The following is a 14,298-nucleotide window of genomic DNA, read 5'->3' as shown; positions in this document are numbered from 1 at the left end:
AGGCTTCCACAACTCCCCCTCCATTTCCCACCGACAGCTGGCAAATGGATTAGCAAAGTTTTCCCGCCCCGATTGTCTGGTCCAGTATGTAGACGACTTGTTACTACAGACAGACACAAAGGGAGAGCACATTTTGCTTCTCGCTGAACTCCTAGCATTCCTAAAAGAAATTGGATGTAAAGTCAACCCCAAGAAGGCCTAGACTCTGAAAGAAAAAGTGATTTACTTGGGAACAGTGATCACTCATGGTAAACGCGAGATCGAGCACAAGAGAATTGACTCGATCGTCAAATTGGCCCTTCCCCACAATGTCTCAGCCCTCCGGTCATTTTTAGGACTGGTTGGCTACTGCCGAAACCATATTAACGGTTTTGCCACTAAAGCAGCGCCCCCATCCGAACCTCTCAAGAAGCAGGCACCTTGGGAATGGCTTCCACATCATACAGATGCCGTGGATGCTTTAAAAAGAGCACTCAGCACAGCCCCCGCACTACAGGTCCCAGATCCACATTCCCTGTACGCTATCGAAGTAGCAAGCACCGACCGAACCCTTTCGGCCGTTCTCCTCCAGGAACGCCATGACCAATTACGCCCCGTAGCATACGCCGCACGCGTGTTAGACCCCGTAGAGCAAGGATTTTCTGCCTGTGAAAGGCACCTGCTCGCAGTTTTTTGGGCAGTGCAATACTTCGCCTACATTACAGGGCTCAACCCCATCACCATCCTCACAGAACACACACCGACACAGCTATTGTTAGACGGCTGACTTAAAGATGGCACAGTCAGCCAAATCCGTGCAGCCCGTTGGACCCTTCTTTTACAGGGACGGGACATCACAGTGAAAAGAACCACGACCCACACCTTCCTTGCCAATAATTTGCAGTATGCAGGCACCCCTCATGAATGTGAGATCATCACCACAAAACACAGGCCCATTTATTCCCAAAACCACCTCCCAGGAAAACAGGTAGTACATCCCAGAGACCCCAGCCCACAGACACGTGCGCACCCCTGAAGATTTATGTGGATGGCTCCTCCACAATGTTAAATGGAAAGAGAATTACCGGTTGCGGTATTTACGTAGTTGACGCGCAGGGACGCGCCCTAGATGAGATTGCATTAAAGTTGCCGGGACATTTAGGCTCGCAGGCAGCAGAGCTGGCAGCAATCGATTGAATATATTGTAGACCACCTAGACTCGTTCCCGACCCCAGCAGACATCTATTCGGACAGCTTGTATGTATGTAATAGTTTGACGGAATTCCTACCACTCTGGGAAACAAGAGGATTTGTTTCCGCGGACGGTAAACCCCTACCCTCGGCCCCATTACTCCACCATATCTTATAGACAGCGAAGGATAGGAAATACGGAGTAATTAAGGTTCGCAGTCATCACCGTTCTTCCTCCCCCCCGGAAACGTTAAAGCAGACACCCTAGCGAAGGCAGGCTCCAGGCATGGTTATTTTTGGAACCCCCCGAAAGCACCCCAGTACACGCAGTTCAGGTCTCACAGACCAACATTCAGGATTTAGCGAAGGCACAGAAAGAGGACGAGAAACTCAGCGAAGTTTTAAAGGGTACCTTCCCAGCCCCATATGATAAATACAAGAATGCAATAAGGCACATGACGGTGTGATTTTAAAGGATGGAATTTATATAGTTCCCAGCCAGGACAGGAACCAGATCATTTGTCAGTTCCATGACAATCATGGACACCAAGGTATTGGACCCACCCTAGCCCACCTCAGACCGCTCTGCTGGTGGCCTGATTTAAAAACCGATGTAACGCACTACATAGAGAATTGCTTAATCTGTGCCCAGAACAATCCGGCCAGATATGCGAAAAAGGCTCAACTTAGACATACCCGCCCCGTTAATGGACCCTGGACAAACCTCCAGATAGATTATATAGGACCCCTACCCCCGTGCAGAAATGGTTATAAGTATGTGGTCAAAGACACCTTCACAAAATGGGTGGAAGCATTTCCATCGCGAACTAATATGGCCAAGACAATGGATAACATATTAACACACCACGGGCAAAATTCTCCCCCAACGGCGCGATGTCCGTCGACTGGCACCAAAAACGGCGCCAATCAGACGGGCATCGCGCCAGCCCAAAGGTGCGGAATGCTCCGCATCTTTGGGGGCCGAGCCCCAACATTGAGGGGCTAGGCCGGCGCCGGAGGGATTTCCGCCCCGCCAGCTGGCGGAAATGGCGTTTGGTGCCCCGCCAGCTGGCACGGAAATGCGGCGCATGCGCGGGAGCGTCAGCAGCCACCGACAGTTTACCGCGCATGTGCAGTGTGGAGAGTCTCTTCCGCCTCCGCCATGTTGGAGACCGTGGCGGAGGCGGAAGGGAAAGAGTGCCCCCACGGCACAGGCCCGCCCGCGGATCAGTGGGCCCCGATCGCGGGCCAGGTCACCGTGGGGCACCCCCCGGGGTCAGATCACCCCGTGCCCCCCACAGGACCCCGGAGCCCGCCCACGCCGCCTGGTCCCGCCGGTAAATACCAGCTTTGATTTACGCCGGCGGGACAGGCAATTTCTGGGCGGGTCTTCGGCCCATCCGGGCCAGAGAATTGAGCGGGGGGTCCTGCCAACCGGCGCGGCCCGATTCCCGCCCCCCACCCAATCTCCGGTACCGGCGACTTCGGCGGGGGCGGGATTCACGGCGGCCATCGGCCATTCTCCGACCCGGCGGGGGGTCGGAGAATGACGCCCCACATCTTTACAAGATGGGGCCTCCCCCGCAGTATAGAGTCCGACCAAGGCTCCCATTCCACAGGACGTGTAATGAAAAACTTCCTCACGATTTTCGGCATTTGACAAAGTTTCACATTGAATACCACGCACAGTCAAGTGGTATTGTAGAGCGGATGAATAGGACATTAAAAGCCACCCTCAGGAAGATGATACAACAGAATAACAGCACCTGGGATTCAGTTCTCCCATTTGCTTTAATGTTTATAAGAAACACGGCATCCACGTCCACAGGATACACCCCCCCACACCCTCATGACCGGACGCCCCATGAAAGGCACTGAGTATTTATTAGGACTGGATTTGACCAGCCCCGAGGTCACAGCCCTCATGCATGAAAATGCGGTTCAACAATTGTCAGAGAACATAAAGGCAGCCCAACTCACAGCAGCTGTGAGACTTGGAACCAGGAAGAAACAGAGCAAGGCTTGTTCGACAAAACAGTACACGCCACTGTGTTTACAGTAGGGCAACAAGTTATGCTTTCCCTTTACAACCCCAGTTCATTCCTTTCCACCAAATTTTCCGGACCGTACTCCATTTCGGACAAAGTCAGCCCCTCAGTATACAAAATTACATATCCCAATGGTAAGTCTGCGTGGTTTCATATAAACCAGCTCAAGGCTTATGGCTCGCAAAATAACCACACACACCACATCCTGCTCACAGCAGCAGACAATCACACCCCACCCACAGATGACGTATTCCTACCCCCCCAACCAGTCCAGCCCGCCCTCAGACATGACTTCAACTCCACCCCCAGAGGCACGACACCACCTCTCCCTTCCCTTAACCAGCAGCAACAGCGACAGTGATAGCGATCACGATGACGATAACCACAGCACACCACATTACGACTATACCCCTGCACGAGACCCACTCCCAGCGAATCTGAGCATGATTCTACTGACCCCTTCGAGATTACATATATCAAAGCCCCTGACCCAGACCCACCGCCCGACGATTACGGATTGAAGCATAGTAGTTCCAACCTCAACACACGATTCTGGCACCGAGACAATTCGTTCAGGCTCATCCGGAATGATGAGATGGACCCCAATACGCCCCAAGCAGCTTTAGCACGGTTACTACAGTCAAGAGTTTGGCAGCCGGGAGAAGATGATGACATAGAGTCTGACTCCCGCCAAACAAGTCCCTTTGCGACCCTGTTCGCTATTGAGCAGTGAGGTGTCCAGATGATGGAGAAAAAAGGAACCGATGGAGAGATACGGTGTCCTTTCTCATGGAACCTGCAAAATTTTTGTTGTATGTTTGTTTGTTAGTGTTAACGTTAAGTGTTGTTCGTAAACTTAACAGTTTTCACGGCCCCACGTCACCACTCCTTTGACGCCCAATGCCTGTTAATGGAACATGTTTGTCCCCAGACAATAGTTCAGAGGAACCCGTTTGTCAACAGAAGCCAGTTTAAAGGCACAAGTTTGTCGCCAGACAACCGTTCAGAGGAACTAGTTTGTCGACAGAACACGACTCATAGCTACTCTCCTGATTCGAGAGGCAGCCCCCACGACGACCACATTCTTACCCGTTCTTGCTGGTTGCTCAGGCAGTGGAGAAATGGCATTGGTCCCCTCCCTGTCTGAGGACCCCACTCTGGTCAGCTACGCTCGGGTCAAGCACATAGGGCATTGATCATCGTCCTACCTGGGGATTCCACCCATTTCTTACCCGCCGTGGCCCATACCCATTTTGGCTCGTTACGTTCAAAATTCTTTTGTTTTGGTTTTGGCAACCCAGTGCATCCATTTTTCTTTATGTATTCTGTGGAATAAAGAGATGTAAACCTCTGTGTCTGACTGCCAGGCCAGAGAAATTTGTGTGCTGCTATTTTGTACAGGTTAAGATGTATAGATTATTTTTGGATTGTTTGACTAAGGATAGTTTATTGAGAATAGTTAGCGGTTCCAGTTTTTTTACTTTTCTGTAATGCATGTATTTATGTCATAGCGCCACGTAGAGTTTTATGATAATGAATGTATTTAAAATGGTTTAGGTAAAATTGTGTTGCATAGGATAGGACAGTGTAGAGCCTAAGTAGGGGTGCCCTGTTTGGTCAGAGGATGAAGACAACGCAGTAGTGTGATCCTTCACACTTTGCATTGAGGATCACAAGGAGGGTGTGTAGCCATCTGGGATGGCCACGTCCCGATTGCAAAATGGGCACTTGCAAAGAATGCAGGGAAAATTGGACAATACTGAAAAACAAGCAGGTGCAAGGGCTGTCTGTTGATTAGAGCCTTGGTTCTCAGACAGGACAGAAACTGCTAAGCCATCTACATACTAATGAGCCATCTCCGGGGACAAAAGGGAAACATTTAGATAAACAATGTTAAGGCAGACACCCCGGCGCCAGAGGAGACTCAAACAAAGCAAACCAATGGCCACCTAGGACACGCCCAGCAACCAGGGAACCCACCCCTCTATTGGAGGAAGATCGATAAGAATGATTGGGAAAGGCCCAATTAACTGAGGCCAAGTTCAAGGCCCGCCCAAAAGCGCGCGAAGCCCTTTCAGGTATAAAAAGTATTCCCCAAGAGAGAATCTTTCTTCTTTGGCCTTTGCTCTCAGCGAAGAGCGGCCAGCCTAGCAGCTACGCCAGACCAAGCAAGTCCCAAGTCAACGCACGCTATGAGATAGACGCTCCTAGTTGCTATCCTGTAAACAGCTCAACCCAGCAGCCTCAGGACTGAGCAACGGCCATTGTTCCTCTGACTGAGTGGGCACCAACAGCTAAGTATAGGCTTTAGTAATAGTGATAGTTTAGTTTGTAGAGTTTTATGCATGAGTATATTTGACTGTGTGTAAATAAATGAGCATTGCTTTTGAACTTACTAACTGGTGTATCGAGTCTTTGATCAGTATTCGGTTTGAACCTTGTGGCGGTGTCGAAAGATACCTGGCGACTCTTGAACAAACGTAATTAAGCAGAGCCAAATTAAGAGACAACACCAAAGAGAGCAACAGATGTTTCTGCAAAAGCTGGCTATTTTGCAGGGACGTTGCCTAGATCACTGTATCACCTTCAGTGTGGAAAATTTCCAGCTGATTTTCTCACAGTGACGAATGTGATATAAAATAGTTACTTTAGAGTTACTAGTTAATGTAATGTAGAAATAAGCCACTTTGATTTTTGCAGTTAGGGACAAAGGAATTTGAGACCGCATGGAAAAAGCAGGAAGAGGTGTGTCTATGAGAGTGAGACTGCATTGATAGGGGCCAGAGAAAGGGATTGGAAGTGAGCCAATCAGAATAGATCGAACAGGTCAGGAGGGACATAGGCTGACCTATGTCCGTCGAGTATGTGAAACTTGATACCATTTGAATTGATTTTGCAGAGATCTCTTTGTCTTTTAGTCAGTCGTTTTCTGGAGTGTAAGAGGCAGGATGTCCTGTTACATTTCTGTAAGATGATTCAAGCTTGCAAGCTAAATAAATAACTTCTGTTTACGTGCGAATCCGTCTCAACTTTTATTGAGGCCAGACTGACAGAGAAAGAAATTTGGAGATCAACATTTGGTGCCGAAACCCGGGATTTCTCTGGGCGATCCTGATCCAACTGCGAAATCAGAATTAGACTGATTATGAACAGGAGGACGGGAACAAAGGGCCCTCAATGTAGAAATGGAAAACGACCAGCATTGATTGTTCCCCTCTTCTTATCGTCTGATTAGTCTGGTCACTCGCGGTTGGCACAGAAAGACCGCCTCGACGAAATCACAGGTCAGTCTGGGGATTAGCACTTTAATTGATGGGATTTCATATTGTTGTTTCGGCTTGGGTTAGGGTTTTGGGCTGATGGGACTTTAAATAATAAAGGTTCAGTCTATTATTAGGGTTCAGAGGCTGATGTGACTTAAATAATAAAGGTTCAGTCTATTATCGGGGTTCAGAGGCTGATGTGACTTAAATAATAAAGGTTCAGTCTATTATCAGGGTTCAGAGGCTGATGGGACTTTAAATAATAAAGGTTCAGTCTATTATATGGGTTCAGGGGCTGATGGGACTTCAATAGATGGGGGTTCAGTCCAGTATAACTGTTTTTAAATCTGAAGATGGTTCAACTCTATGTGTGAGTGTTTTAAATATATAGTTGATTAAGCTAAAATTGTCTCCTTGGACTGTAAAGTTCCGAGGTCAAGTTGAGATTGTGAGGTTGAAGCAGAAGTCTCTCAAAGGGTTAACAGCAGCAGGCGGAGTTGAAAACAGACAGTGCTTCTCACTCAGGCCTTGAGATAACAGCACCAGTCTGCAGTGTAATCGGATACCTTTCCTTTGAGTCAGTGAACACCAGCAAAGTTACGTTTTGAATTAATTAAAGGAAACCAGTGGGTTTCTCCACCTCTTTGATAAAAGTTATTATTTTCGAAAGCAATTGATTGAAATTGCCAGAATCTTAAATTTTACTTACTTGAAATAAGGTTTATCTCATTTTATCTGGAGATTAATAGAAACTTAAAGAAGATCATGGACACCATTTTAAAAAGTGTCAATCTGGAGATGATAATTGATTTTGCTAATACTTATGATAGTTGATTTTGCTAATACTTATGTGTATGTAACAGAAAAAAAACTTGTTAAAAGAAAAAATTGTTAAGATAAAGAAATAATTAAGTTGTAAATGTTATACAAGTTTGTGTTAAGCAAATTGTAAATTTAGTTCTGAGTTGAGATCAGAGCTAAGCTTGCAAGTTGCAGTAATTCAATTTGAATTTTCAAACATTTTTAAGTTTTAAAAAAGAAGAGAGCAAATAGAGAAAAGAAGGACACAGATCTTGAATGCGTTGAATAGCACATTTCAAAGGCCCATAAATCTTTCTGTTATCTTAGACCTAAAACCTAGGAAGATTGATGAGCCATAGGAATGTCTGGGGCATTTTAATGAAATCTACCGGGGGCAGTCAGGCGATTTGCTGTATCAAAATGGTCAGAATTCCCCTCAATACTGTGCTATGTTAATGCATTGCCTACCACCTTCTGTGGTTACTGCTGTGAAATGTAATAACATGAATTGGACGGAGAACGACCCTTCCCAGATGGCAAGGGCAGTCAGATTTTACTGGAAGGAGGGTGTAGGCCAAGAAGGAGGCTCAGTTACAAAGGTTAAGACTGAGTATGTAATGAAAAAGGATGATCTGCGATCCCAACAAGTGGCAGAAATGGTAGTTTACCAGCAGGAGCTCCAATATAGTGACTTTGGGTGGGTGGATCAGCGAAGAGGAGGATGAGACAACAGTGCTATATTTCTATCACCCCCCAGTGGTGGACGTTAGACATTGAACAGCCACTATCACTGCATCACGTTACCCTGGCCTATGACAGAACTGGACGAAACAGGGAGTTGGAGGACAAATACCGGCCATTACTTGAGACCGAATGGCCAGTCAAGGTTACAGCCACAGTCACGGGAAAAGAAGGTACAGCCGATTTTGTTACAATATCACCACATTTATGGCCACAGTCAGCTTCGGTAAGCCCTCATATTACACGTCAGGTCCATGACCAGTACCATGCCAGGGATATGGGGCGAATGGTCAGCATCTTACCGCAGCTCGTCAGAATAGGTATGAGATATACCTTTTGAACAATCCACGTCTGACATTTAAACACTGTACCACTATCAATCCAGCCTGTTTTCTTAGTGGTCCCCCTGTCCATGAAGACGCACCTGGCCACGACTGTTTAGCCTTGATTCAGGAAACTACCACAATAAGGGGCGATTTGAGTGACATTTCGTCAGAACAACCTGACATGATTATGTGTGGTCAAATATCCCACCGGGGTTTAGTTAATGACCTACTGCAGGCCCTCCTTCTGCCAGCGCAGATTTCCGTTATTAAATGCGCTGCCCACACGAATGGTACAACCCCAGTTGACGTTGGTAATGAACGAGCAGATTGTGCAGCGTGCACAGCCGCACAAATTCAGCAAGTGATGGTGCCTAAAATGTTAAGTCAGACTAAACGATCTACTATGAATGTGTCTGCTTCTGACAAGCCAATGCCAGACGTCATAAGGTTACAGGAGGACGCTCCTGAGAGTGATAAACAAATGTGGAAACGGTTAGGTTGTACATATGATTCTGTTTCCTCTTTATGGACCACGCCTGCACATCAGACTTGTATGTCTGATGTACTGGCTTTATGGGTCATCGAATGTGTACACTTTGCAACTCATTGTGGGGCTCGGGGGACTAGTGATTTGTTGCTGGACACTTGGTGGCACCCTAAAATGCAGGGGTTGGCCCAAAGTATCAGTAATCGGTGTTTGATTTGTCAGCAATATAACACCGGAAAAGGTATCCCTTGTGGGAAGGGGCAAACCCCGTTGCCCAGTGGTCCCTTTGAGACGCTCCAAATGGATTACATTGAGTTGGAAAGGTGTCAATGTTATAAATATGTTTTGGTCATTGTGGATGTGTTCAGCAGATGGGTTGAGGCGTATCCGACTATCTATAGTAAAGCTGTTACTGTGGTTAAAGTCTTGATGAGGGAAATCATTCCCCGGTACGGTATACCAGCTCAGTTAAGTTCTGATAATGGGCCTCATTTTATTGGACAAATTAACAAGGAGTTTTGCTCCCAGTTGGGCATACGCCAGCAGTTACACTGTGCTTACAGACCGCAGGCAGCCGGGGTGGTTGAGAGACACAATCAGACCCTCAAAACTAAATTGGCTAAATTAAGAGCAGACACGGGACTGACATGGCTTAAGTTGCTCCCCGTTGCCCTCTTCCAGCAGCGGGTTACACCTGCGGGACCAGCCCGGCTCTCTCCCGCCGAGATTCTTTATGGCAGGCCTCTTAGAACTCCTTGGAGCCTGCAGGTTCCCAGACGGGTTCAGTTTCATCAGATGACTGAAGAAATGACCACCTATGTTCTAGCCCTTACGCAAGTGCTCAAGGAACTCCATGGCCCAGTCCGTGCGGCTCACCAGCCATTGCCCAGTACCTAGCTCACTTTCAGTCCAGCCCGGTAGTTATGTAATGGTCAAAAATTGGACTAGGAAGGGGTCGGAGCCGCGATGGGACGGGCCCTTCCAAGTTCTCCTTACCACCCCCACAGCAGTTAAAGTGGAGGGGCGAAGTGCTTGGGTCCACCTACATCACTGTAAATTGAGTCCATCTCCACTACTGTAAAAGGTCGGATACTAACCTGCCTCCCTTCTCCAGTGCTATTTTACAGGTGTGGAGCATGATGGAGTGGCTACGCATCGTCTGTCTGATATTTGGCCTCACTTCGCTTGGCGTGTTATTGGCGATGGACATGGAAAAGGGGAATATTATGTATCTGTGTAGCCCCAACCAATCTACAAGGATACATCACCTATGCACAGGTGATGTTCTTCACTGCCCCCATATACGAGGACATGGTATCGACTCATGGAAGGTCATCAAAGTTAAGGAGAATGCGGGAGTCATGAAGCAGCTGCACCGGCCCCGGCGATGGGAAGGGAACATTATATGGACATTGCCTTGTTTTTGGAATACATGTAAATTTGATTTTGGATGTGTTAAAAGTGGTACAATAAAGGTAACATCAGGCTGTCAGAAGAGTGTAGGAAGAGACCATGAGAAAGAGAAAGGGACTAGAGAGAGGACGGGGCGTGTGAGAAGGGAAGTACAGCTAGAACGTAGGTTACCGGGAGATACACTTAAGTTAATTAAAGGCCAAACTGAGGAAAACCCGCTGGCCTCCAGCTCCTTTGTGGCTGGGCGAATGTCTCTCATATCACTGTCGGGAATAGGGCTTTCCGCATTGCTGGGCGGCCCGAATGGGCATTTCAAAATTGGATAAACTGGGCTACTGGGAGGTCCTTACGCAACCGATATGCTGATTGTGATGCTAGTCTCCACACGGAACAAGGATACTACTTTTTATTTAATGGTACGGCGACCAACGTTTTGTCACCCCATTTCCCCGCCGAATTGCTATAGGGACTCTAGTCCCTACCACAGTCCCCTGCCCTTCGGCGTGGAACCTGCATAATCAGTTAGCACGCCGGGCAGCCTCTGCTGAATTTTGCGAGAACTGGAAAAAACCTCAGGTTCTTGCACCCAACCGGGGCCACTCAGCCGGGTGGGGCATTCTGAGCGTATTGACACTGGGAGGTGTGGGGGGTTCCTTGGCTGTTAGTGATCGGAATTATTTTATTTGCGGCCTTACCATCTTGGGAAATGAAACCTTGGGAGCCCTCGGGGCAATAACTAAGGAGTTGTCTCAGCTGCGGTTGTTTGCAATGCAGAACCGGTATGCTCTTGACTATCTTCTGGCCCGTGAGGGTGGGGTATGCGCCATAGTGCAGGGCAAGTGTATCATGGGAGTTCAAGACTTGACCGCTAACATTACTAAATTTATGGATCGCATACGGGATCACTTGGACGGGATGCAGGATCCTGACTCTTGGGGTAACTGGGGATCTGGAGGATGGAAGGACTGGTTGATAAATATGGCCATGTATCTAGTGGTAGCTATCGGCTGCATCTTTGTGGGCCTGGCCATCCTTAAATGTGTGATGGGTAGAATGCTGGGTGCACTGGATCAGATCACCGCCCCAATCACCGAGAAAAAAAATTTAACTGTTAAAATCCATGAGGGTGAAGCAGATGAAGGGGGGCTAAGACAGGAATTGGAAATGCAGCGACAAATCTTTTTAGATGAGGAACCGTAGCTATAGATTGGATAGTTTGGTTATCATGGAATGATAAAAGGAGGGAATGACGAATGTGATATAAAATAGTTACTTTAGAGTTACTAGTTAATGTAATGTAGAAATAAGCCACTTTGATTTTTGCAGTTAGGGACAAAGGAATTTGAGACCGCATGGAAAAAGCAGGAAGAGGTGTGTCTATGAGAGTGAGACTGCATTGATAGGGGCCAGAGAAAGGGATTGGAAGTGAGCCAATCAGAATAGATCGAACAGGTCAGGAGGGACATAGGCTGACCTATGTCCGTCGAGTATGTGAAACTTGATACCATTTGAATTGATTTTGCAGAGATCTCTTTGTCTTTTAGTCAGTCGTTTTCTGGAGTGTAAGAGGCAGGATGTCCTGTTACATTTCTGTAAGATGATTCAAGCTTGCAAGCTAAATAAATAACTTCTGTTTACGTGCGAATCCGTCTCAACTTTTATTGAGGCCAGACTGACAGAGAAAGAAATTTGGAGATCAACAACAGCACATGCACACACACATACACAGACTGACAGATACTCAGCAGCTCTCTCAGCTAACTTTCAACCCCATCTTTGTGTATTCGAATTGGAGTACACTGGTCAGTCTAAGCAATTATACCAGGTTTTTTGGATGAGATGGTCATTATATTGTTTGTCATTACCAGAGATGGTCATAACTCTTTTAGAATTGCCTTGTGTGGGTTCCAGGGAGGGAGTCCATAGGACCTTAAAGAAACACCTTCCAGTCATTCATGTCAGTGGCTAGAGATACATTCTCAGCCATCATTATAACACATTGCAGTCACTAACAATACAATCCTGTGGTTGTGTTATCATTAGAAAAATAGCATAATAATAACAATCTTCATTATTGTCACAATTAGGCTTACGTTAACACTGCAATGAAATTACTGTGAAAATCCCCTAGTCGCCACAAACTGGTGCCTGTTCAGGTACACTGAGGGAGAATTGAGAATGTCCAGTTCACCTAACAAGCACGTCTTTCGGGACTTTGGGAGGAAACCGGAGCACCAGAGGAAACCCACGCAGACACGGGGAGAGCGTGCAGACGCTGCCGGGAGTCATACTCGGGTCCCTGGCGCTGTGAAGCAACAGTGCTAACCACTGTCTACCGTGCCGCCCATTGTGCTACCATGCCGCCCACGCCAGAGTAGATTTGGCACAGGCACAAATGAAGAAGTTTGGATCAATCGATAATGATCACTCTTATTATAAAAGCAAAATATTCACATGCTGGAAATCTGAAATAGAAACAGAAAGAGCTGGAAATACTCAGCGGTCTGGCAGCATCCAAGAAACACAGGTAACGTCTCAAGCCGAATATGACTTTTACATAGAATTTACAGGGCAGAAGGAGGCCATTCGGCCCATCGGGTTTGCACTGGCTGTTGGAAAGAGCACTCTACTTAAGCCCACGCCTCCACCCTATCGCCGTAACCTAGTAACCCCATCTAACCTTTTTGGACACTAAGGGCAATTTACCATGGCCAATCCACCTAACCTGCACAACTTGGGAGGAAACCGGAGCACCCGGAGGAAACCCACGCAGGCCCGGTGGTGTCCTGCAAGGCCTTTTACAGTCTCCACTGTTGTAAGTCAGCAGCATTTGACAAGTCATGCTGTGCCATTGGCGTGGCATTTAGAAGCAGCACTAGGACAGGCAAAGGCACACAAAAGACAAGCACCAAGCAAAAGCTCTGGGAGATTAGTTGACTGTTGCTTGAAATATTGACTGTTTTTATTTCCATGGTTCGTTTGGAATGCTTGTTTTGTGGTAGTTTTTATTTCAGCATTGTGGCCAAAGTTTTGCTGTTATGGTCAGCATCATAGGGAAGGGAAGTTGTGGTACTTTTATTGGATGAGGAATTGGGATTGAGGCCTTAAATTGATCACGGAGACTCTGGTCAGAAATAGGGTGCATCCTCCCTTCCTCCTCCTTAATTACCCTCATATCACTGGTGGCAAAAGCTGTACCCTTACAATGATGAGACTTGACAGGATATAACAGACCATGATGAATCTTAACTCACACTGTGGGGAGTACTGCAGGGTTCCTCCAGTGCAATCCAGGCAACAGAGATGTTGCTGAGGTACTTCAATGGTTTGCTCAATTATATTTTGTGTAACAACATAGCTTTGGTTATATGCATGTTCCCGCAGGTTATCAAAGTTAGGAGTCAGCTAACTGATAATCTTGTCACCCAGTAGCCAGTCTCTGGTTTCTCATAGTAGCTTGAATGCTAATGGTAGAGCAGATAGATGGAAAGTAAAGATATCATGACTGCGGTTAGAATACCAGACATTAACCTTCATGACGCACTGAGCACAGTTGCCCACCAGTTGCATATTGAGAGAGTGCAACATTGGAGCAGGATTAGGCCATTCGGCCCCTCTGCCATTCAGACAGATCATGGCTGATCAGCTGCCTCTTATGCCATTTTCCCATTATCATATCGCTACATCCCTTGATGTTATTAGTGTCCAGAAATCTATGGATTTCTGTCTTGAGCATGCTAAATGACAGAGTTTCCACATCCTTTGTGGGGTAGACAATTCCAAAGATTCACCACCCTCTGAGTGGAAGAATATCCCCTCATCTCAGTCTTAAATGGTCTGCCCCCTATCCTGTGAATATGTTCCCTGGTTCAAGACTCACCAGCCAAGGGGAAACCCGCTATCCACATCCACCCTGTCACGCCCTGTAAGAATTTTGTAAGCTTCAATGAAATCACATTCTTCAAATCTCAGCAAAATACAGGCCCAGTTTCCTCAATCTCTCCTCATAGGACAATCCAGCAATCTCAGAGGTTAGTCTGGAAAACCTC

General features: G+C 47.0%; 1 long non-coding RNA gene across 1 annotated transcript in view; it reads left to right on the top strand.

Annotated features, from left to right (window-relative positions):
• Positions 1–11,894, top strand: part of LOC140391791 (uncharacterized) — a 44,750-nt gene extending 32,856 nt beyond the window's left edge. Inside the window, exon 2 of the long non-coding RNA XR_011935187.1 lies at positions 9,951–11,894. This is a non-coding gene — a long non-coding RNA (uncharacterized lncRNA). The remainder of the gene's footprint in view (positions 1–9,950) is intronic.
• The last annotated feature ends 2,404 nt before the right edge of the window (positions 11,895–14,298 follow it).

Source organism: Scyliorhinus torazame, chromosome 2 (assembly GCF_047496885.1).
Source record: "Scyliorhinus torazame isolate Kashiwa2021f chromosome 2, sScyTor2.1, whole genome shotgun sequence".
NCBI lineage: Eukaryota > Metazoa > Chordata > Chondrichthyes > Carcharhiniformes > Scyliorhinidae > Scyliorhinus > Scyliorhinus torazame.
Note: the sequence above shows the minus strand (reverse complement) of the source record. Positions and strands in the feature narration are given on the sequence as shown.